This window comes from Furipterus horrens, unplaced genomic scaffold (genome assembly GCF_987537825.1).
Source record: "Furipterus horrens unplaced genomic scaffold, mFurHor1.1.pri manual_scaffold_5, whole genome shotgun sequence".
In the NCBI taxonomy this organism is placed as follows: domain Eukaryota; kingdom Metazoa; phylum Chordata; class Mammalia; order Chiroptera; family Furipteridae; genus Furipterus; species Furipterus horrens.
The window spans coordinates 58,490,647-58,514,379 of NW_028327175.1; positions in this window are offsets into that span (position 1 = coordinate 58,490,647).

A 23,733-nucleotide genomic window follows, 5' to 3' on the forward strand; every position below is an offset into this window, starting at 1 on the left:
GTGCTGTTACCTTTGTGCTTTTAGAAACTTTCTTTAAAAAGCCCCTGACTTTTCAACACTCATTCCCTAGGTCAGTCATCAAAGCAAGTGGAGGCATGACCCTCAACCAGCTTTTTTTTAGCCCAGCAGATCCAGTCACTCTCATTTGAGGAGTGAACTAAATAACACATGGCTTTGGGGGGAGAAATACACTTCCATGGTCTCACCCTGTTTCTTTTAGAGTCTCTGGGCCTGAGATTCTTTGCAGAGCGCCTAATTTTTGACACACCCTACTCTGATCCTGCCAGGGCCTTCCCAAGGACAGACCATGCTCTATTAGTTGTGTGTGGGCTGCATTGTACGCTCCAAGTCTCAGCCCACTAGAATTTTAATAAAAAGAGTCATAGGCAGTTGTTATGAAACAAACACCATAATGACACCCAGACAGAATTATTTTTAGACAGATGATGTGTGTGAACCATACCTCAGACCCACCAAAATGATAATAATAGCAACACTATGCAGTAAGTAAAGAGAATGTGTTTCATAAAAATTGAATAAATAAAAAAATGTTTCCTGTCATCCTTCAGCCTCCTGCACACCTTCCTCTCCACACCATCAGGAGTCACAGGGCTTAGTACTAAGTACCTCTCAGAATCCAAGCGAAATCTAAAGAAAAATGAATCCTTTACTTTGTGTTCACTCTTAAGAAATAATGGATGACCTTATGCATGTACAATAAAAGCACGCAAGCATTACATAGCTTTAAAAAATAAGGCTTGATCGGTTTGTCTTTTTAAAACAGGGTCAGAAATTAATTCTTCCTTGTTTGACATCTTTCTTTATAATATAAATTAAAACATAGTAGCAGCAGAGGGCCTGAATAAGTGCACTTCAGAAGAGAGTGATCTGTCAAGCTGAAAACATTTGGAGGTGAAAGACCACTCTTGGAAACTTAAGAAACATTACTATGATAAGCAGGATAAAGAAGTCCTTTATGAAGAGGTTTATGTTAGCCTATTGATAAATTTGGATTACCAACACTGCTTCCAAGTCTTAGAAGTTAGAGAACCCAAATATTGGTTCCATCTAGTAGTTAAAGAAGCTAATTTATATAAGCTCCTATTTGCTCTTCCATGTACTGTTGAGAACTGCAAGATTGGCTAAATATAGAAACAACTTAAAGAAATCTTATTAAAAATCTAACTTCCTAAAATTGAACCTTAAGTAAATTCCAGCAACAGAGGAAATCATCAAAGTAAGACAAATATTTAGTGCAAGACAGATTACAAAGCAGGTTAGAGTACAAATACTTGAGATAGAAAAAATTTAAAATCTGTACATTTAATTTGCTACATTTCCCCAAAATTATAACATAATTTTAACATAATTATAACTCAGAACAGGTGATATAAGTACAATTGGGTCAAAGTCCTGGCTCAGCACCCCCATTGAGGTCTCACCTTGGGTGACTTTTATCTTCCCTTCCTCAGCTTTTCTACCTATGGATAACTACAAGCAAATGAGAAAAATTGTGGATTTTTTTCCTATCTAGAAACTAACAGAGAAAAACAATGAAGGACACTATAAGAGTATTTCTGCTAAGACTTCATTTTGTTTCCTTAAAAAATTGTATGATGTCATTTTTCTTTTTTTCAAATATTGAATTTTGTTTTCTTTTATCTCTTCTCAATTTTATTCCTATTTGTAATCCATGCTTGACTTCTTTGTATTTTTCTCTGATTCCTAGTTGTTAAATGTTTATCTCCAAGCACTTAATTTCCTACTCATGCCCAGTTACTCTCACTTATATTTAATGATGAAAAGGAACAATACCAGATTTTCCTTCTCTTTATATAACTTAAAGGCTCATACTTTTAATTTTCTATCAAAAATCATAAAGAACATATATCTTTAGTAATGGAGGAAGTTATTATGTGTGCTACACCTTTTTCCTGATTCTGATTGCTGACCCTGATACCCAACCTTTCGCATATTTTATTATGATCTAGATCACATTTACTACTATGCTTGAGAAGTTCAGAATTCTCTGCAAATTGGTCCACTGTGTCTTGTAAAACCATCTTTAATATTAAACTGTTATATGTTAACACTTTGGAATTTGATAAATTGCCTCAGTATCATAGTAATAATAGGAAAATATTGATGACCTCTAAACATCTGAAATTATTTTGACAAAGCTGATCGACAATCATTCTATAAAATGTCCACACCAATGTCTGTGTCCTAACACATATTACTTGTATTTTAAAAGATTCTTTGTTGATACAAGATTTTCTCTAATTACAAGAGAAGATAACATTTCTGTGTTCAGTAATATCCTCTACTTTTTTGTTATTCAAGTCCATAGGATATTCAAGTCCATAGTGATATTCAAGTCAATATGCTTAGCTTTACAAAATATATAAAATCTACATAGAAACAGAAACAAGTAAATTAAAGAATAAAAATAGTCAAAAAATTAAAAATAATTAATAGCCAGACAAAATTTTCTGGATAGTAACAGGTTTCAAATTTTATCATTAAATAACAATGAACAATGAAAGTAATTTTTTATTAAATGAAGCAATAAATGTATGTACATATAAATACTGGCATAAATGTGTATAAATACACTCTCATATATATCCATGTAATTTTATTCTCCCTTCTTTGTATATAATTTTTAAACATGTATAAAGAGGTTTATGTTAGGGGCAAGAGGAGAAATGAGACACCACTTTTTGTGTCCCTTTAAAATATTATTATATGCTCAATAAGAACCAAAACTTACGGACTTCCAGTCTAGATGTAGGTGTAGGCAGACACACTTTGCTTCCTTGTACAACCACAAAAAGAATTACAACTAAATCTCAAAACAATTAACACAATCAATTGACAACCAAGGATTTAAAGCCACAATCATCCAGATGGGCAGGAGGGGCAGCGACAAGGATATGGGGTGAGGAGGTGAGGATGATGGCAGAATGGGCATAGGTGGTCCCACATTCACATGAGGTAGATAAAAACCAGGAGGGATGCCTTGGAAGCAAGCAATCCCAGCCTCAGGCCAGGCTGCAGAGCCCAGGTTTCCAGTACTGGGAAGATAAATCTCCATAATTCCTGGCTATAAAAACCAGTGGGGATTGGTGCAATGGAAGAAACTGCCAGATTTTCAGGAAATTTTGCTTAAAGGGCCCACGTCATCTTAAAACATATGCAAACCCACCCACTCTAGGATACAACACCAGGGCAAATTTTGGAATGGCACCAGCCACATACAAGTAGTGGGTGAAGTGACTCAAAATGGGGCAAGTGTGGGGAAAACCTCCAAAGCCAGAGAGAGGCACAGTCCCCTCTCAAAGCCCCCCGCCCCCTCGCACAGAGCCACAAAGTGGTGAACTGAGTTGCTCCACCCTGGTGATTACCTAAGGCTCTGCCCCACACAAGTTATAGGTTCCTTTTACAGGGAGTCAAAGCAGCTCTACCTAATACACAGAAACAAACACAGGGAGGCAGCTAAATTGAGGAGACAAAGAAATATGGCACAAATAAAAGAATAGAACAAAACCTCGGAAAAAGAACTAAATGAAATGGAGAAAGCCAACTTATCAGAGGCAGCGTTCAAAACACCAGTGATAAGGATGCTCAGAGAACTCATTGAGCATGGCAACAGCTTAAAGGAAGAAATGAAGGTTATACTAAGTAAAATAAAAAAATCTACAAGGACCCAACAGTGAGGGAAAGAAGCTTGAATTCAAATCAGTGATTTTGAACATAAGGAAGAAATAAATATTCAACCAGAACACAAAGAAGAAAGAAGAATTCAAAAAAATGAGGATAGTATAAGAAGACTATGGGAAATCTCAAAATTGCCAACATCTGAACCATAGTGATGTAAGAAGGAGAAGAGAAAGAGCAAGAAATTGATAACTTATCTGAAAAAATAATGAAAAAAGAATTCCCTAATTTGGTGAAGGATATAGACATACAAGTCCAGGAAATACAGAGAGAGTCTCAAATAAGTTAGAGGACCACACCAAGTCACATCATAATTAAAATGTCAAAGTTTAAAGATAGAGAATCTTAAAAGCAGCAAGAAAAAAGTAGAGAGTTACCTACAAAGAAGTTCCCATAAGACTGTCAGTTGGTCTCTCAAAAGAAATTTTGCACACTAGAGGGGACTGGCAAGAAGTATTCTTGCAAGGACATACAACCTAGGTTACTTTATCCAGCAAAACTATCATTTATAATGGAAGGGTAGATAAAGTGATTCCCAGACAAAGTAAAGCTAAAGGAGTTCATCATTACCAAGCCCTTATTATATTAAATGTTAAAAGGACTTATTTAAGTAAAAGAAGATCAAAACTATAGTCATTAAATAGGTAACAAATTCACAACTATCAACAACTGAATTAAAAAACAAAACAAAATAAAACAAATTAAGCAAACACCTAGAACAGAAACAGTATCATAAATATGAAGATAATTTGGAGGGGAAGATTATAAATTGGGAGGGGGGAAAAGTTCAGAGATTAAAAGAGCATAATTAGTAGATACAAAATAGACAGGAGGAAGTTAAGAATAGTATAGGAAATGGAGAAGCCAAAGAACTTACATGCAAGACCCATGGACACAAACTAAACTGGGGGTGGGGGCATTGTTGGAGGGAAGGGGGGGTCTCAGGCAGGAGGGAGCTAAGGGGGGAAGTTGGGATGATTGTAATAACATAATCAATAAAATATACTTATAAAAAAGAACCAAAGCTTATCAAAGAATGACAATATTGCCCAAGATACTCAAAAAAAATATTATCTCACCTTCTGAACACCTTAAGCCAAGGAGATTGTTCTACATCTCTTTTCTATTCACTGAGAAAGCACATGTAGCAATTTTAGGAAAACAATATTCATATGCTTTTTGGCTATATTCTGCCTTGTTAGACATCTTTAAAAAAAGACTCTAGATCAGAAAGAAATAGATAATAGAAGCAATTTCAAAGAATAACATTGAACTCATTCACTGAACCACAAATTGTAGACCCATAGGTGTCAAACCAACCCTTCTGTTTCTTCCTTCTTAGGACCAGCATGCTCGTCAGTTTTTACAGTTGGGGACGCTATACAAGGTCTGTCGGGAGAAAGTCTAGCCATTGTTAATATAACAAGAACACTTTGCACATCAGTGTAACCTGGCAGCCAAAGAAAGTGGACTGGAAGCTGTATATGTGAACAATGATGACTCCACTGCACTAGTCAGTGGGGACAGTAGGTGTCTTTAAGTGAGCATTTGTGCTGTGTGGCCATCACATTCAAAATGACTGAGCAAGCAGAGCAATGAATCTGCATCAAATTTTGCGTTAAGTTTAAACATTCTTCCTCAGAAACTATTGAGATAATTCAAAAGTCTTTCAAGGACATGCAATGAGTGCAGCGCAAATAAAAGTGTGTCACAAACACTTCAAGGATGGTTGAGAACCTGTTGACAGTGATTCACATTCTGGAAGGCCTGCAACAAGCAGAGCACCTGAGAGTGTTGAACGTGTGTGGGCTGCCATCAGCAAAGATCAATGACGAACAGTGCAAGAACTAGAAGCTGATCTGGAGATACCCAAAACTAAATGTCTGAGATTTTGATGCAGGATTTTGGCACGAAACATACGGAGAAATCTGTTCTGCAGCTTCTGCTACCAGAGCAGAAGGAACACCACGCTGCAGTTTCTCATGACTTGATTCAAACCACTGCCAATGAACCAGATTTGGCGTCCTGCAACTTCTGGCTTTTCCCAAAACTAAAATCACCTTTGAAAGAAAAGAGATTTTTGGCTGTCAATGAGATTCAAGAAAGTACGAAGGGACAGCTGATGGCAATTTCAACAAAGGATTTTTCAACGTGTTTTGAACAGTGGAAGAGAGTCTGGGATGTCCCAAGTGCTTAACTTTGAAGTGACTGAGGTGTCATTGTCCTCTGTACAATATTTCTTCTATCTTGTATCTTCTTCAATAAATGTCTCTATTTTTCATAGTATGTGGCTGGATACTTTATGGACAGGCTTCATGCATTCCATAGCAGAGTGTAAAAAGAATCCTAGAGGGCTGTGGGCATAAGTGACTTTGCAAAGCTAAATAATAAGTTACTTGGAATTGCTTGGCCCAAATTTTTAAGAAACTCAACTTTAAAAATCAGTGAAAAACTATTTAATCCATTCAATACAGCAAGACATGTTCTACACACCAAAGAGCAGAAAGAGTGGTTTTGAAGACTTTATGCACTGACTTAATATCTCTATGCAGCCCACTGTTGTCTCTGTTTTTTAAAAATGTCTTTTTAAGTCTCTTCCATTCGAGCAAGAGAAATGGTTCTATACTTCCTTGCTTCAAGTGACTAACAAAGTGAACAATATAATGTTCTATGGTATAAATTCAGTGAAAAACAAAGCCAAGTTAAAGAAATAAAAATTTACACCCCTATGTGAGTCAAAAGGAAAAGAAGAATGTCAAATACAAGAGAAACAATGAATTAAAATAAGTATTTTAACTTTTAAATACAATACTTTTTTAAGTACGCAAGAACATAGTAGGTTTGTAATACCTGTCATTGCTTTCTGAGATCTTTCTACACGTGCATAATTTAATCATTCCACCTGAAGTGTCAGGCACATAAAGGTATTATTAGTTAAGAGTGAATAGTAGTTGAATTTAAAATAGGAGGTTGAATTTCGTTTTTAACTATTAAAGAGATAAAAATTAAAGTGAATAATTTTATAATTTTAAATAAGAGCATTTCTTCTATTTTAAATTTAGCCAAGATGATCTTCTAAAATAATGACAACATTTATTTTGATCTATTATGTTTTAACTTTTGGAGCAAAGTAAGTGTAATATAGCACAAAAACTTTTAACCTTTGAAATTTCTATTGAAAATCAACTTTAAGAACAGATAGAGGTTAAAATCAATTTGGTAAATATATATTCAGTGACTAGTACACTTCAAGAATTATTAGTTGTATATAAAAAGATGTGGATGAGCCACAGTTCCTACTCTCAAGGGTCTTATGGACTAATGAATGGGACAAAGATACATAAATACATTACATACAATAGGTTACATTCTAAGGTAATATATGTAAAAAGTTCAAATTCTGACTGAGTAGTAAAAGTTTCTGAAAGAGGTGATAACTGAGGTAAATTCTAAAGGAAAGGTAGATCTCTGTTCTATAAAAAAAAGAAGTAGAAGTAAATTCATAGCAACTAAAGAGTGTATGGAAAGATAATAACATATGGAACAGAACGATAAAATTATAGAAGATTACATAAAACAAATGTTTTTAGAGTATGAAGGGAAGAGAGGAGTAAAGAACAGCCCTGTTAAAAAAACAATATTAAGTGTTCACTCAAGACCACAATATAGTATAGTGACTAAGAGCTAGGGCTCTAAGGAAAATTGCTTGTATTTGAATCCTGGCACCAATATTTACAAGTATATGACCTGGAGAGGTCACCTAAACTCTCCATGGCTCAATTTTCCCATGTGTATAATAGGGTTAAAAACAGAACTTAACTTATAGGGTTGCTTTGTTCCAATTGCTATCCATATATCACCTAATTTACTTATGGTCACAACTCCACAAATAATAGCTGTTGTTATGACACAGACACTCTATTGACAATTGTGAAAGCTACTGTAACCTGAAAAACACACTATTTTTGTAATGAATAAAACAACTGCAATATATCAATTACTTGTTAAGACAGTACATAAACACAATTAAGGCACTGGAATGTTCCACATCTAATTAGAAAGTACAAGTGAATATAATTACCGCCATAACAAATAGAACAATTTTAAAAAGTATAAATATATATACACATAGAAGTAGATATGTGATATATATGATTTCAGGAAGTATTATGCAAAAAAAAGACTAAAATAATTATTTTTTATTCCAGACAGAAGGGAGGCCTTCTTGAGCAAATACCAGTATCACTTCCCTCTCTGTAAGCATTACCCATGTCTGGGAATAAATGGGAAAAAAAGGGGGCCAGCCATGGGCAGAAAACTCTGCTGGGATAGCAAGAAATATAGAATGGTTGTTAACAGTTGCATGGGCTAGTATGACAGATTGGAATCTATAGTATCTCTACACTCAGAGCTGATTCTTCTGGCCAGGAAGTACATCCCCATGAGAATCTGCTGAGAGTATAGATAGCGACTTAGAATGCTATTGACTAGTCTGGAAGCCAGAGGGAAAATCTCCACATACTGTAGTGCTTCAGTCCTGAGTATCCCACAAAGCGGTGCCTGCAATCACTCAAGATGGGTCTCAATCTAAAGACATTTGAAAGGAGGTAAACTGAAATTCAGGTTGCAACCCAGATGTAATCTACCTGAGTTCTTGGAAGTAGAGAAGAAAGAGCAAAAAATTGGAAACCTATTGAAAAATAATAAAAGATAACTTTCCTAATCTAGTAAAAGAAATAAGACATAAAAGACCAGGAAGCACAGAGAGTCCCAAGCAAGATGGATGCAAAGAGGCCCACACCAAGACACATTATAATTAAAATGACAAAGGTTAAAGATAAAGAGAAAATCTTAAAACCATCAAGAGAAAAGCAGTTAATTACCTACAAGGGAGCACCCATAAGACCGTCAGCTGATTTCTCAAAATACACTTTTCAAGCTAGAAGAGATTGGCAAGAGCTATTCAAAGTGATGAAAATCAAGGACCTACAACCAAGGTTACTCTACCCAGCAAAGCTATCATTGAGAATCAAGGGAAAGATAAGCAGTTTCCAAGACAAGGTAAAGCTACAGGAGTTTATAATTACCAAACCATTATTATATGAAATGTAAAAGGAACTTATTTAAGAAAAAGGAGATCAAAACTATGAACAATAAAATGGCAATGAACACATGTCTATCAACAATTGAAATTAAAAAAATAATAATAAACAAACAAGCAGAACAGAAACAGAAGCATAGATGCAGAGAATGTTTTAATGGTCACGAGAGGGACAGGGCTCTGAGAGAATGGGTGAAAAGGTGGAGGGATTAAGAAGCACAAATTGTAATTACAGGATAGTTGTGGGGATGTAAAGTACAGTATAGGAAAGGAAGTAGCCAAAGAACTTATATGTATGACTCATGGATGTGAACAATGGTGGGGGGTTGCCAGAGGGAGTGGAGTGTGCTGGGTGGAGAGGGACAAAGAGGGAATAGTTGGCACAACTATAATAGCATAATCAATAAAATATAATTTAAAAAAACTGCAAACAGCTCACATATGCATCAGTGGTAGACTAGACAAATAAATAGTGATAAACTTTTAAGTGGGAAATGCCACAGCAATAAACATGATCTGCTGCTTCATACACAGATACATGTATCTATAAGACATAATATTGCATGAATAAAGCCAACACAGAAGATTTAAAAAACATAATTAACTCCAAATTCCTTGGTTAATTTAAATATGCTGTCCTGTACATTATCAAAAAAATGAGACATGAAAGAAGAGAACAATAAAAATATAGAAGTGGACCCATAAATCATATATATATGTATATGTATATATATATATATATATATATATATATATATATGAATAAGAAGGTAATACTTTAAAATTACATTATATATATGTTAAAGAAATTTAAAGATAGATAAAATAGGGGAAATCTATTTTATAATAGAGAAATAAAATCTCTAAAAATCAAACTGACATTTTAGAATAAATTTTTCTTTAACCTGAAATTAAGAATTTATTAGATATGAGGCTTAACAACAAATTAAATACAGTAGGAGGAAGGTCAATACAATGGAATAAAGACAGTCTCTTCAATAAAAGGTATTATGAGAACTGGACTGATATATGCAAAAAAATTTAACTAGAGCACCAACTCACACCATACACCAGAATAAATTCAAAATGGATAAAAGACTTAAACATAAGTTGTATTACCATAAAACTCCTAGTAGAAAACATAGGCAGTAAAATTTCAGATATCCCACATAGCAATATTTTTGCCAGTGTATCTCCCAGGACAAGGGAAACAGGAAAAATAAACAAATGGGACCACATCAGATTTAAAAATTTCTTCACAGCTAAAGGAACCATCATCAAAATGAAAAAGGAATCCACTGTATGGGAGAATATATTTCCCAATGATATATTGGGCAAGGGTTTATCTCCAAGACATATAAAAACCCAAGTGACTCAACACTAGGAAAATAAACAATCCAATTAAAAAATGGACAAAGGACCTGAATAGACACTTCTACAAGGACATACATATGGTGCATAGGCATATGAAAAAATGTTCAACATCACTAGCCATCAGAGAGATGCAAATTAAAATCACCATGAGATATCATCTCACTCTGCCAAATGACTATCATGGATAAATCAACAAAAAACAAGTGCTGAAGAGGATGTGGAGAAAGGGATCTGTAGTGCGCCATTAGAGGAAATGCAGACTGGTGCAGTTTCCCACTGTGGAAAACAGTATGGAGTTTCCTCAAAAAGTTAAAAATGGAACTGCCTTATGACACAGCAATTCCATTGCTGTGAATCTATCATAAGAATCCCAAAACACCAATTCAATAGAAAATATGCACCCTGATGTTCACAGCAGTGCTATTTACAATAACCAAGATTTGGAAAGAGCCCAAGTATCAATTAGTAAGTGAGTGGATCAAAAATCTGTGGTACATTTATACAATGGAATACTATGCAACGGTCGAAGTAAAAAAAAAAAAAAAAGAATTCTTACTTTTGACAATGGCATGAATAGAACTAAAAATAATGCTATGTGAAATAAGCCAGTTGGTGAAAGACAAATACCATATGATCTCACTTATAAGTGGAATCTAATAAGCAGAATAAGCTAATAAGCAAAAATAGAATCAGAGTCAGAGAAATATGGAACAGATGATAACTGTAAGAGGGGAGGGGTTAAGTGGGGACTAATTGAAAGAAGATGAAGGGGTTAGTCAAAGAACATATATGCATGACCCATGGACATGGACAATGGTGAAGGGATTGACTGTGGAGCTGAGTGATGGGAGCAAAGGGAAAAAATTGGAACAATTGGAACACCATAAACAATAAAATATTTTAAAAATAAAAATACATTTTAAAACAAAAAATGAATAAAACAAATAGATCAATAGCAAAGATGAGAAAGATCAGAAACATAAAAATATATTTAATAATTGATGATATAATACATATTATATGCCAAATCAATGGAAAAATAATTGAATAACATTGGAAAAATTGTTAACCATTAAGAACAAATAAAATTGTATTCCTATGTCAAACCATACATCAAAGTTCTAGGAAAATTGACATTTAATAAAACACACTAGAATAAATACAGATGTTAAATGTGTAATTTGGAATAAAAGAATTTTATAGATGACACCATGTAAAAAGAAAGTATTAAGGAAAAGATTACTGGATTCCACTATATGAAAATACAAAGTAAAAAGCTCCATCATATTGTAGCATTGTGAGGGGAATGGGTAAAAAAAATTAATATGTAAGTAGTTCTCACAAATCAATAATTAGTGCAGTAAGTACCCAAACAAAGGAGGAACACTAAAATTTAATAAAAGAGAAAATACAAAGAAAATTATTTTTTATCATTAAGAATTACTAAATGCCAATTAATAAAATACTATTATATATATATATATATATATATCCTTTCATGCTAGAAATGACATTTAATGTGGTTCAGAATATGGAGAAAATAAGTTCTTACAATACCAAAAGGGATGTAAACTGGTAAATTTTTTAAAAGAGAATTGATCACAACATATTTAAAGTATTAACATATTTATCACTCATTGATCTAATAGTTTTATTTTTGGAAATCTATGATGAGAAAAACCCATGAAAGTATCAAAGATTCATCAATGAGAATACTTATCACTTACAATAGTCAAAAACTGGACCTTAAAATGACTGATTAAACAGGTGTCACACACATTTATAATGAATAATAGGTAGCCATTAAAAATAGAATCATAGATGATATTAATGGTCTATGGCATGAAAATATTTGTGTTATATCACATACAGTTTAATCCCATTAAAGAGTGTGTGCGTTCAATTAACAGTGAAAAGGTATGCATATGATATTTTTCTCCTTTTGCTTACCTCTATTTACTAGAATTTTAATAATTTACATATAAAATTAGAGAAAATAATTATTGCTAAATTAATTGTTAATATATTCCCTTTTCATTGAAAGACTTGAATTTCTGAGTAATGTTTCTGTGTGTTTGGGCTTTTGTGTCAGAGTTTGGATAACAATAGATCTAATATTAATTAAATCTTGCAGGGATTGTATCTTTTTCATCTTCCTGCCCACCTGAAACATGGTACAGTGCTTTAAACAAACCAGCATATTTCCAAGTTCTTTCTCTTGAATAAAACCTTCTTCAATTTGCTTTTATTGTTGATACACTCAGCTTAATTCTTCCTTTAGTTGTTGTGGATTCCCCAGTGGTAGACTGAGCCAGTTTCTCCATGCTCCACTGTTTCTGCTCTCTTTTGTTTAACTGGAGACCTAGGCAATGATCACAGGCTTAAAAATTCCACATCTCTTCTGTGACTTCAATCGTGTTATTTTGTTCTTTGATTAGGATATAAGCTTCTCGAGCACTGGAACAATGCAATGTTTTTTTAGATCCTTTTTCTTATCTAATGATAACTGTGCTTTACAAAGAATGGATAAAGAAGGCTGACACAGTGGGAAAAATATTATGAAATGGATAAGAAATGTCATTTTCTTTGGGATACTTTTTATTTCACAAGAGAGATTTAGCATTCACTCTTTTATCTGTACATCCCTGGTAAATGGTAAGATATGTACATCACATTTTTCCTCCTTATCATAATCTCTTATATACATGCCTCCCACCTCTGCCAGAAATAAACACTTTGGGATCGCGGCATTTGTTTTACTCACCTCTGTATTTTCAGATCCCAGTACGTAAGAACAGATAGTGGTAACTCAGTAAATGAATCAGAGTCAATTAATTATTCTAGTACAGGTTCTGCTACTTACCAACTCTGTAAATTTAAGATGGTCAATTAGGTTTTTGAAATTATTTTTTACTTATATAATAAAAATAATACTATCTACTTCATAAGATTATTGAATCGAATGAAATAAATAGAACATGCCATTATTTGTGTCCCACCGTTGATAATGTATTAAATGTTCAATAAATATATGTTAGTGATTTCAATCCTACCCTTAACCCTGAAGCCAAAGTTTTTATGTAGAAGACTTCATTTGCAAAAAGTCTTACCCAGCTTCCATCCTGTTTATTTTTATTTTAACTTTCTGACCATGCTATCACTCATGCTAATACATTTTCATATCTTTTGCAAAGAAATCCTATCCTCATTCCTGATATTCACATGTACAGAAATTTGGCAGTTTGTCCTTTTGTATTAGATTGTGGTATCCATCAGAACACATTGCCTTGTTCATAGTTGTAGCCTCATGATTGAAATATGTGCCTAGATTAGTATCTAATACTTATTAGGAGCTTAATATATTTTTTGAATGAAAATTTTTAAAAGAATTAAGGATAAGAACTTTAAATACCATTCACTGACATAGTCTGCAGCACTAGAAATGCTATGAAGATAATTTATATGAGTTGAATTATTAAAGCTGACCCAACCAGTTTTCTAGGTTCTATTTTCTTAGTCTTTGTACTAGAATTAAACTTTGTCAGGTAGGAAGTATGCTCTAGTTATTCACTTTTATCCTGTGGAAGGAAGACCATGGGATTTCAAAATTAATTTTGACAGATATGACAAATGGGGGTTGCCATTTCACACCTAGAGCGTGAATATTTCAATGGCAAAGAGTCAGCAACTGTTAATTAAAAATGGGTATTGTTAATTGGGCCCACTGTTGTGGTTTTGTCAGCAGCTTCAGACCCTTTTAGACCTATTTCAGTGGATCCTTATGGTCTGATTAGATAAATGTCTTTCCTTTCTGGTGTGGATGATAGCAATTATGACCCAGATTTCCACACCCACCCCCATCACATTAATTCTATAGGTGTGTATAATTTTATAAAATAGAGAAACTCACAGAAACTGAAATTTGGCTCAACAGTCCTCCCTGTGTCTCAACTTAAAATGTTCATTAAACAAAACAATATGTCAGATAATTATCCACTCACAATCTTGTACAACATAGAGATGGAGCTATAAATTGAAAGATTCTTTCCACATAAAAAGAGAAAATTTTCTTAAAATGTAAAAGTATTTGAAAAAATAAGGAAGATACATTTTCTTTTAAGTTACTACACTCTATAAATTGTTTAACCCTCTAATTTATTTTTATCTTCAAAACATGTAATCGACACAGTATTTTCATATGCAAGTAGTATTTCTGTAGACAATAAAATAATGTCGGAAAATATTGTGTATTGGAACAGAATATTAACTGGGCCAGTATTTATCCAATAATTCCATTAACATCAATTTGGCAAAACAGACAAGAAAAAAAGACTGAAGTATAGAGTTGGATCTTAAATTCCATTTTTCAATTGTTGTCTTTTCTAAGTAGGTTAACTTTAGGATTATGTAACCATATCCCTAAATCTCTTATGAAAATGAGGGAGCTAATCAGTGTGTATATACAAAGGGATATTTGAGAGGTGGAGGGCATATGAAGACCTAGTTACTCTAGACAACCTGATTCCCATTTTTTGCACTCTTGAGCGATCTCTGATTCATTTATTCTAGGAGCCAGTGGCCATTATAATAAAGAAAGAAATATTCCAAAGCCCCTCAGAATGTGCAATATTTTGATGACAATATGTTGAGGACAAAATATTCTTCCTTAACATTAAGTATTCATCAACTTAAGTAAATGTCATTAACATAGGGAGGCAACCAAGTTCAGTAGTGCACATGCTCAGAGACCTTATCTGGACCTCTGTCTAAATTAAGTAAAGTCATCTTAATTCTCTCATAGATCCTTTTAATTTCCCTTACAAAATTTTTCACAGTTTTAAATTATATGTACATACAACACACACCTATACATTACCTTTACTTACTCATGCCTTTGCATAACCAGTACCTAGTATGGTATGTGCAACAAAATTGATGGTTAATAAACTCTTATTGGATTACTATATGACTAAAACAATGAATCAACAATGAGAATTCTGGGATATTGTTTTAGTCTGAGGAACTTGAAAGCTATAGGTTAGTGTTATCAGTGGAATTACTTATTCATAATTATGACTAGAATCATTGCAAAAAATTATCTTAAGATGATGGAAACTATGAATGAAACTGCTATTTTGAGGGATATGACATTTTAATCAAAGTAGAACTACATATTTTTAAAATTATTTATTTGTTTGTTTGTTTATTTATTTACTTTTAGAGAGAGGGGAAAGGAGAAATAAAGGGAGAGAAACATCACTGTGTGGCTGCCTCTCACTTGCACTCCCAACTGGGGACCTGATGTGCAAGCTAGTCACGTGCCCTGACTGGGAATCGAACCAGCGACACTTGGTTTGCAGGCCAACACTCAATCCACTGAGCCCCAGCAGCCATGGCAGAACTAGATATTCTTAACTTTTTTTATTGACATACTTACTCAAAAACAAAATGAAACAAAGCACTAACAATGAGCAAATGAAGAATATTTTTACAGTAAATATTAGAATCCACTTCTTCGACAATTTGTAAAAGTAAATAGGGCCCTTTTTTAAAACATGTTCTCTCTCTCTCTCTCTCGCGCGCGCGCGCACACAACAAACTCACAAAAAAAACACTGTTAGCCATTTTCATTTTACTCTTCTACAGTTACCAACTAACATCAAATACAAACAAGCCCTGGCAAAAAGGGTTTAGGCACATTACAACATCCTAAATCCATCAAAATAATATTGTTAATGTGAGACCTAAAGTTTCCAGTCCTAGAGGTGTGCATGTTGTTAAATGCCCACGCAATCTGGCCTCCTGGCACTCCTCACAATGATGCCATTTAAAATCAATACAAGGGTGACTTTTGTTTTTTTAATCTCAAGATTGATTTACTAGAAAACCACTAATTCTTTTTATATTCTCTACTAACAATTATCAAATAATAACTATGGTTCTACATCAGGCTAGCTTTGTTCAACATTTTTATCTGCAAGGAAAAAATTCCATATCCTATTATCAATGCCCTGAGCTAAAAGAGACCTTCAAATAGACTTACTCATCACCAAGACCTGGTGACCAGAAATGTGGTGATAAAGGTTGAAGTGAAGAGGTAGGATTTCATAAATCTTTTGCCTATAATCATCAAAATAGGGTAGTTGGTTCTGCAGCAGAGTTAATTAGCATACATGTGGAAGCAGTTTATGGATGCAGTTTAATCCCAAACAAATGTGAAAATAAGCCCACATTGTTTTGTAGAATGATTTACATTCATTATCATCTACTAAAAAAAAAAATGCATGCTTTAAAAAAATTATTATTCCTACCATAAAATCAGAATAAACTATTTTCATATTTGTACTTTTGAAGATTATGTATTTCCAGACAAGGTCATATTTCTTCAACTCCAAATAAAATGGAAGCTTTAGTCTATATCTATGGTGCCAAACTTCATCCAGATACAGATAAATTACTGAATAACCTTGTATCCATGAAGTAAGTCGACAGATTTAATTGACTGTACATCATTAAAAAAACAAACTTACTCTACTAGTCTCTATAAAAAACATTTGGACCTTCATTAAATAAGATCTCTAGAAGAGACTCAGGATTAAAATATCTTTAATACTCATATTACACTGATTATGAAATTAACAAGGCTTAGATTTTAATATGGCTTGGAACACTGACTCATTATTTGTTTGTGATCATGGTTTTTGGAGAACACTGACTCTAATTAACTTTTACCTTATAGTTGTAATGATGAATCATATTGTAATGAACCATATTGACTTGTCATGGGAATCTAACCTCAAAATGAATATACCATAGGCTGAGTTGGCTGCCTCAAGATTCTCTGAAATAATATAATTGGTATGCTTACAAGAAAAATGTAGTCTCCTCATTTCTGGTCTTGAACCATTATACTCCTTGAAATCAAGTAATCTACACATGGGGAATGAGGTAATATTTACCTAGCGATACTATATTTGTAAAACATTTGATAAGTTATCTATGTTTCAAAGATATGCCTTTATTCAATCAATAAATATTTAGGGTACTTACTATGTGCCAGGTATAGGATGAAAGGCTATGATGCAATGGTGAACATGAAAGCTAATGTTCCTGTTCTTCAGAGGGATATAGACTCGTGGGGGAAATAGTTATGTAGTATAATATTATTAACTATGAGATAAACATTTTAATAAAAATATTACACAGTAATTATAATCTATAGGAGAGCCACTAAGCTCAGGGATGTGGGTATGTGAGTGAATCAGGGCTGACTACTCAAGGTAACTAAATCAAGGATAAATAGAAGGCAATAATGAGAAGAGGAAAAATATTTTGAAGAGGTGCTGTCTGCGAATGGATAGTATTCACTGTGGCTGGAATTTCAAGTTTGAATATGAGAGATTAGTGATGCATGATGCTGAAGAGATAAATAGGGGTCAGTCCAGGATGCATATTAAGGAGTTTGTCTTAACATTCTACTTGCCTACATTGACGCTAATCTTCTGTAATGATTGTTAAGTGTTCACTGTATGTTGAACAGTGCATTTAGCAATTATTTGATGTTAAAATTACCCACCCTTTCAGCTGGAATTTTGCATATCATGGCTTTATTTAACTATCTAAAGGTGTTGGTTGTGACTAATTCAAAACAAGACACCCAGACTTCCAGCCAAGATGGAGGTGTAGACAGACATGCTGCATCTCCCTCCACAACTAAGAAGAAATACAACTACCTCAAAACTAGAAACAACCAGAAGTTCCAGAAAATCAAACTGCATGGAAGTCCAGCAAACAAAGATATAAAGAAGAACTATTTATCCAGACAGGTAGGAGGGCAAAGCCGGGGTGGAGAGGACTCGGTGTGGTGGTGGCAGCAGTTGCAGCAGCACCAATGGCAGCGGCAGGCTGGCATAAAGTGCAGTCACACACTTTAAAAAGTCAGGAGGGACACCTGGGGACCTTCTCACTGGACCTCGCAGCCCACAGTCCCAGCACAGGGGAAAATGAAGCCTCATTGCTTCTGACTGTGCAATGTGAGAGTTGGGGTGGAGGCAGAAACTGCCGGTCTCAGCAGAGTCTGCTTATTTAAAGGACTCCCACAGTCCTAGAACATCTGCAGACCCACCCACTCTGGGAGCGATGGCCAGGGCAGCAGCTAGAGGGGTGTTATCCCAGTGCGGAAGTGGGAGAGGTGCCTGGAAAAGGGGCAAATGCTGGGCTGGTGGCATTGTTCCCTCTCAGACCCCTACCCCACATACAGCGCCACAACGTGGTGAAACAGATCGCCCTGTACTGGCGAATCCCTAAGGCTCAGCCCCTTAAATGTAATAAGAGCGACAGCTCTACCTGGGCGGAGGAGGCAAACAAACACAGGGGCCTGTCAGAATGAGGAGACAGAGCAGTATAGCCCAAAAGGGAAAATGCATCAAGGTTCTAGTGGGAGAACTAAGCGACGAAGAGATAGCCAATCTAACAGATGAGGAGACAGACAACCTAACAGACACAGGATTCAAAACTCTGGTGATAAAGATGCTCACAGGCTTGACAGATATCCTTGAGTACAGCAAACACATAAGAAAAGAAGTGATGGCTATGTTAAGTAAAACGAAGGAAAATCCACACAAAACCAATGGTGAAGGAAAGGAAACTGGAGTTCAAATCAATGATTTCGAACATAAGGAAAAAACAATCAGTCAACCAGTGCAGAATGAGGAAACAATAATTGAAGAAAATGAGGAAAACTTCCCAAATTTTGCAAAGGACATGGACATACAGGTTCGGGAAGCACGGAGGGTCCCAGGCAAGCTGGACCCAAAGGGGACCATACCAGAACGCATTATGACTAAGATACCAAAGGTGAAAAATAAAAACAGAGTTTTCGGGGCATCAAGAGAGAGGCAGAGAGCTGCCTACAGGAGGGTGCCTATAGGACTATCAGCTAATTTCTCAGAGGACACTTTGCAGGAAGGAAGGGACTGGCAAGCAGTATTCAATGTGATGAAAAACAACCTACAACCAAGATTACTCTATCCAGCAAGGCTATCATTTGGAATAGAAGGACAGATGAAGTGCTTCCCAGACAAGGTGAAGCTCAAAGAGTTCATCATTACCAAGCCATTATTATATGAAATGTCAAAGGGACTTATTTAAGAAAAAGAAGATCAAAACTATGAACACTAAAATCACAACAAACTCACAACTATCAACAACTGAATCTAAAAAATAAAAGCAAAATCCAACTAAGCAAACCAGAAAAGGAACAGAATCATAGGTATGGGGATCATTTGGAGGGTTATCAGCTGGGAGGGGGGAGCGGGAGAAATGAAGAAATGGTGCAGGGACTAAGAAGCATAATCGGTTGGTACAAAGTAGACAGGGGGGATGTTAAGAATAATATAGGAAAGGGTGAAGCCAAAGAATTTATATGCATGACCCATGCACATGAACTAAGGATGGCGGGATTTCTGGAGGGAAGGGGTGTACTGGACAGAGGGGAGCAAAGGGGAAAAAATTGGAACTACTGTAATAACATAATCAATAAAATATATTTAAGAAACAAAAACAAACAAAAAATGAGGCACCCATCTTTTCTTAATTTCAATACTGTTTGTTCCTGCCATATACCCCCATAGGAGATGATTGGAGTAAAATGCTTGCCCAAACTGTCAAGTTTCAGGATAAAGTTACACCAAATCACCATTACTTCACTATTTCCATTTAAATGTAACTTTTCCTGGAAGACACCTAAGACATGGTTGATTTTTGTTGGCAAATATATAGGGTGGGCACATGAATTTATATAAATTGATTTCTAGGTGGGAAGTTCAAATTGTGGAGCAACTGCAGAAATTATTTGATTTTGAAAACTTGATTTACTGGGTCCAAGATTATTTATTGCAGTTAGACTTAGATATTAGGTATGTTTCACTTCCATGCAACATTTCTCCTCAGATTGGCCTTTCTGTATCTTATCATGGGAGCATCAGGATGTAACATTATGCTTCCTGAAGTGGGACACTGTAAGAAAATAGTTATGTACGAGTGACCCTTTTGCAGAGAATTCTACTTCAAACTGTTATTAAAAGTGGTTAGTTTGAGATTTTTCAGAATATGTTGATCCCTTGAATCTTTTCTAAGTGAGGTGAGTATAAAAGAGGAATGCCTACTTTTATTAAAACCTTGTGGGTGTTCTTACAGTTACATGAAAACAACGGAGTTTTGTGAAGACAGATACCTACCAACAAATTTGTGTGTAATATTTTTCCTTCTGTGCTCCCTTTTTTCAGGCAGTAAAATGAGAGTTCTCTAAGAAGTCTCCCAGCAACTGTCCTGGATTTTCAGTCTCTGTATTCCTTTTAAGGGTAGGACTGGACATTTCCAAAATCTCAGGGATACTAGAGACACCATTATTTAAAAGGCATCAACTAATAAATCAAAATTTTCTTTTGGAACCAGGAGCATCACAATTCCTTAATTATTTAGCAAGCCACATTGGCAGACAAAAATATTATAAACAACATATATCTTTCTTGGGTTTTTTTTTTCTTTCTGATGTCCTGTAAATTGTCTTTATTAAAGAGAACTTCCTCAGAGAAAAACTCAGAAGTATTGAGCACTGAGGAATTAACTTCTTATTCACTTTAAGAACACTTTAAATCTATAAAAAAATCTGTGGTAGGTTTTTATTTTTTTCATTTCTTATCTTCCTAAGTAGAAAGGGAACACCTGTTTCAAATTTAACAATAATTTGTATAATGAATTTTCACTTAATTTAGACTAGAGCAGTAGTTGATTTCCCTTTTACCCCTGAATGTGAAAAATCCCTTGGAACTTCCAAAGTGAGTTATTTTTATTGGTAAAATTGGTGAGGGAGGTGTTTTAGCCACAAGGCTATATAAAGTAACTTTTATTTCTTTTTCTTTTTCTCATTTTTTTATCACAATGATTGAATGAAAAATATATCTTAGATCAGTACTCCTGACACACATGAACTCAGAGAAATAAAACACATTTTTATGCATATATTTTCCTCATTGACCTCCTATTTGTTAGAGATGGTTTTGTTTTTTTAAAGATCATTTTTATGTCATTCCATTGCTAAAAATCTTTTTGTATATAATCTCTAATGCTTTCAGGGAGGACAATACCAATCCTCTTTATGATTATGTGAAAAAAAGTTCTCAATCCAGTCAAATAATAAATAGATATTAATAATAATATAACATGTGGAGACACTACTCTACTTAAGACAAATTTTTTACAGAATCTTGGGTAGGCACTACTCTACTTAAAATTAATTGAGAATAAAATGATGAACCTATATGCTATATTCAAGAAAGGTAAAGATCCAACTTCTGATTGAGGGCAGTCTTAGTATTTCTTAGCCCTTTGCTCGCCTATTTTTATTTTTATTTTTTAAATTATATTTTATTTATTATGCTCTTACGGTTGTCCTAATTCTTCCCTCTTTGCCTTCTTCTGCCCAGCACCCCCCAGTCCATTAGACAATCCCCACACCATTGTTCATGTTCACGGATCATGTATAAGTTCTTTAGCTGCTTCATATCCTATACTGTACTTTATACCCCCATGGCTATTCTGCAACTACCTTTTTATACTTCTGAATCCCCTCACCTCTTCAACCCATTCCCCCAAAACTCCCTCCCATCTGGCAACCATCAAAATACTCTCTGTATCCATGATTCTGTCTCTGTTGTTCTTTAGATTCAATTGTTGATAGATGTATATTTATTGCCATTTTATTGTTCATAGTTTTGACTCCTTTTTCTTAAATAAGTCCCTTTAACATTTGATATAATAATGATTTGGTGACGATAAACTCCTTTGCTTTTTCTTGTCTGGGAGGCTCTTCATCTGCCTTTTGATTCTAGATGATAGCTTTGCTGGGTAGAACAATCTTGGCTGTAGGCCCCTGCTTTTCATGACTTTGAATATTTCTTGCCAGCCCCTTCTAGCCTGCAAAGCTTCTTTTGAGAAACAAGTGGACAGTCTTATGGAAATTCCTCTAGAGGTAACTAACTTCTTTATTCTTGCTACTTTTAAGATTCTCTCTTTATATGTAACCTTTGGCATTTTAATTATGATGTGTCTTAGAGTGTACCTCTTTGCATTCATCTTGTTTGAGACTCTCTGTGCTTCCTAGACTTGCAAGTTTATTTCCTTCACCAAATTAGGGAAGTTTTCTTTCATTATTTTTTCAAATAGATTTCCAGTTTCTTTGCTCTTTCTCTTCTCCTTCTGGCACTCCTATGATATGAATGTTAAAGTGCTTGAAGTTGTCCCAGATGAGCTCATCTTAATCTGTCAGAAACTTTGATCAGCTACTAATCTATCAGTATCAGCCTTCTAAAAGCCAGCCTGCCATGAATGGCCCAATCAGTAGCAGCCTCACTCCAGTAACCACACTTCTGAGATTCAGCCATGTGTAAGAACTACACTACAGGAGCCACCCTTCCATGACTAAATACTCTCGCTTCTAAAAGTTTGCCAATTCCAGACCTTCACACTTCCTCAAACTTTTAACGGTTTATTCAGAGAGACTATGTTCTATGATAACCTTTCTCCTTTGCTTACTAAGCAATAAATACAGCTTTTGTTTTAGATATTGAGTGATGGTCTCTTCTTTCAACAATACTAACTAATTCTCACAGTAGTGCTATAGGTAGGAACATTACTGTGCCCCTTTTACAGCTAAAGAATGAATTTAAGAGACACACTCAGTAATCTGCCTAACATAATTTAACCAACAGTAAAGGAGAATTTCTGATCTTGTGATATTAACCACTATTGCATATAGGCCCTCTTAGTTTCTTCTTTAAATGCTAACTCTTCATCTTCATTTCTCAAAACTCCGTGACACTTACCACTCTCTTCTTCCATAACAAATTGCCTCCTTGCAGTCCTCTGAATGCTCCATGCCTGCCTTTTCCTGTGATCACTTTGTGCACATCATCTCCTTAGCAGAAAAATTGCCTTTCCCACCTCAACTATGTCTAGGGTAATACCATCCTTCATTAACTTTTACATTAAGAAATCTCTAATGGTGCTCTTGTTTTGTAAATGTGAAACTGAGGTGCAAAAATATAAATAATGTGTCCCAAAGCCACACAGCCAATCGGTAATAAAAACAACATGCAAATGTGTTCATACTGACTCACATTTCTACTGCTTGTCATTGGAAATATTTTATGCCCTCTTAATCACTTGGTTCTTTCTTTCAAAACCCTGTACTTCTTCTACATTCTGCTCTTTCTTTTTGTCCTCAAGATTGTACATACTAAAGGCCTGACTAAAATAACACTAACTGGAAGGCTTCTTATTTAGAGTTTACACATCATAATATTCCATACCTCATTTGTCTACTTTTCTCTGAAAAACAGCACTCTATTAATGATTCATGATCATACTGCAGATGTAACACTGGTACTCAAGTCTAACTTAGCAGTCCAGAGACAAAGCTTGCAACCCACCTGGTGCACTGGCAGAGCCGCCGCTCAACAAATCACAAATATAATCTA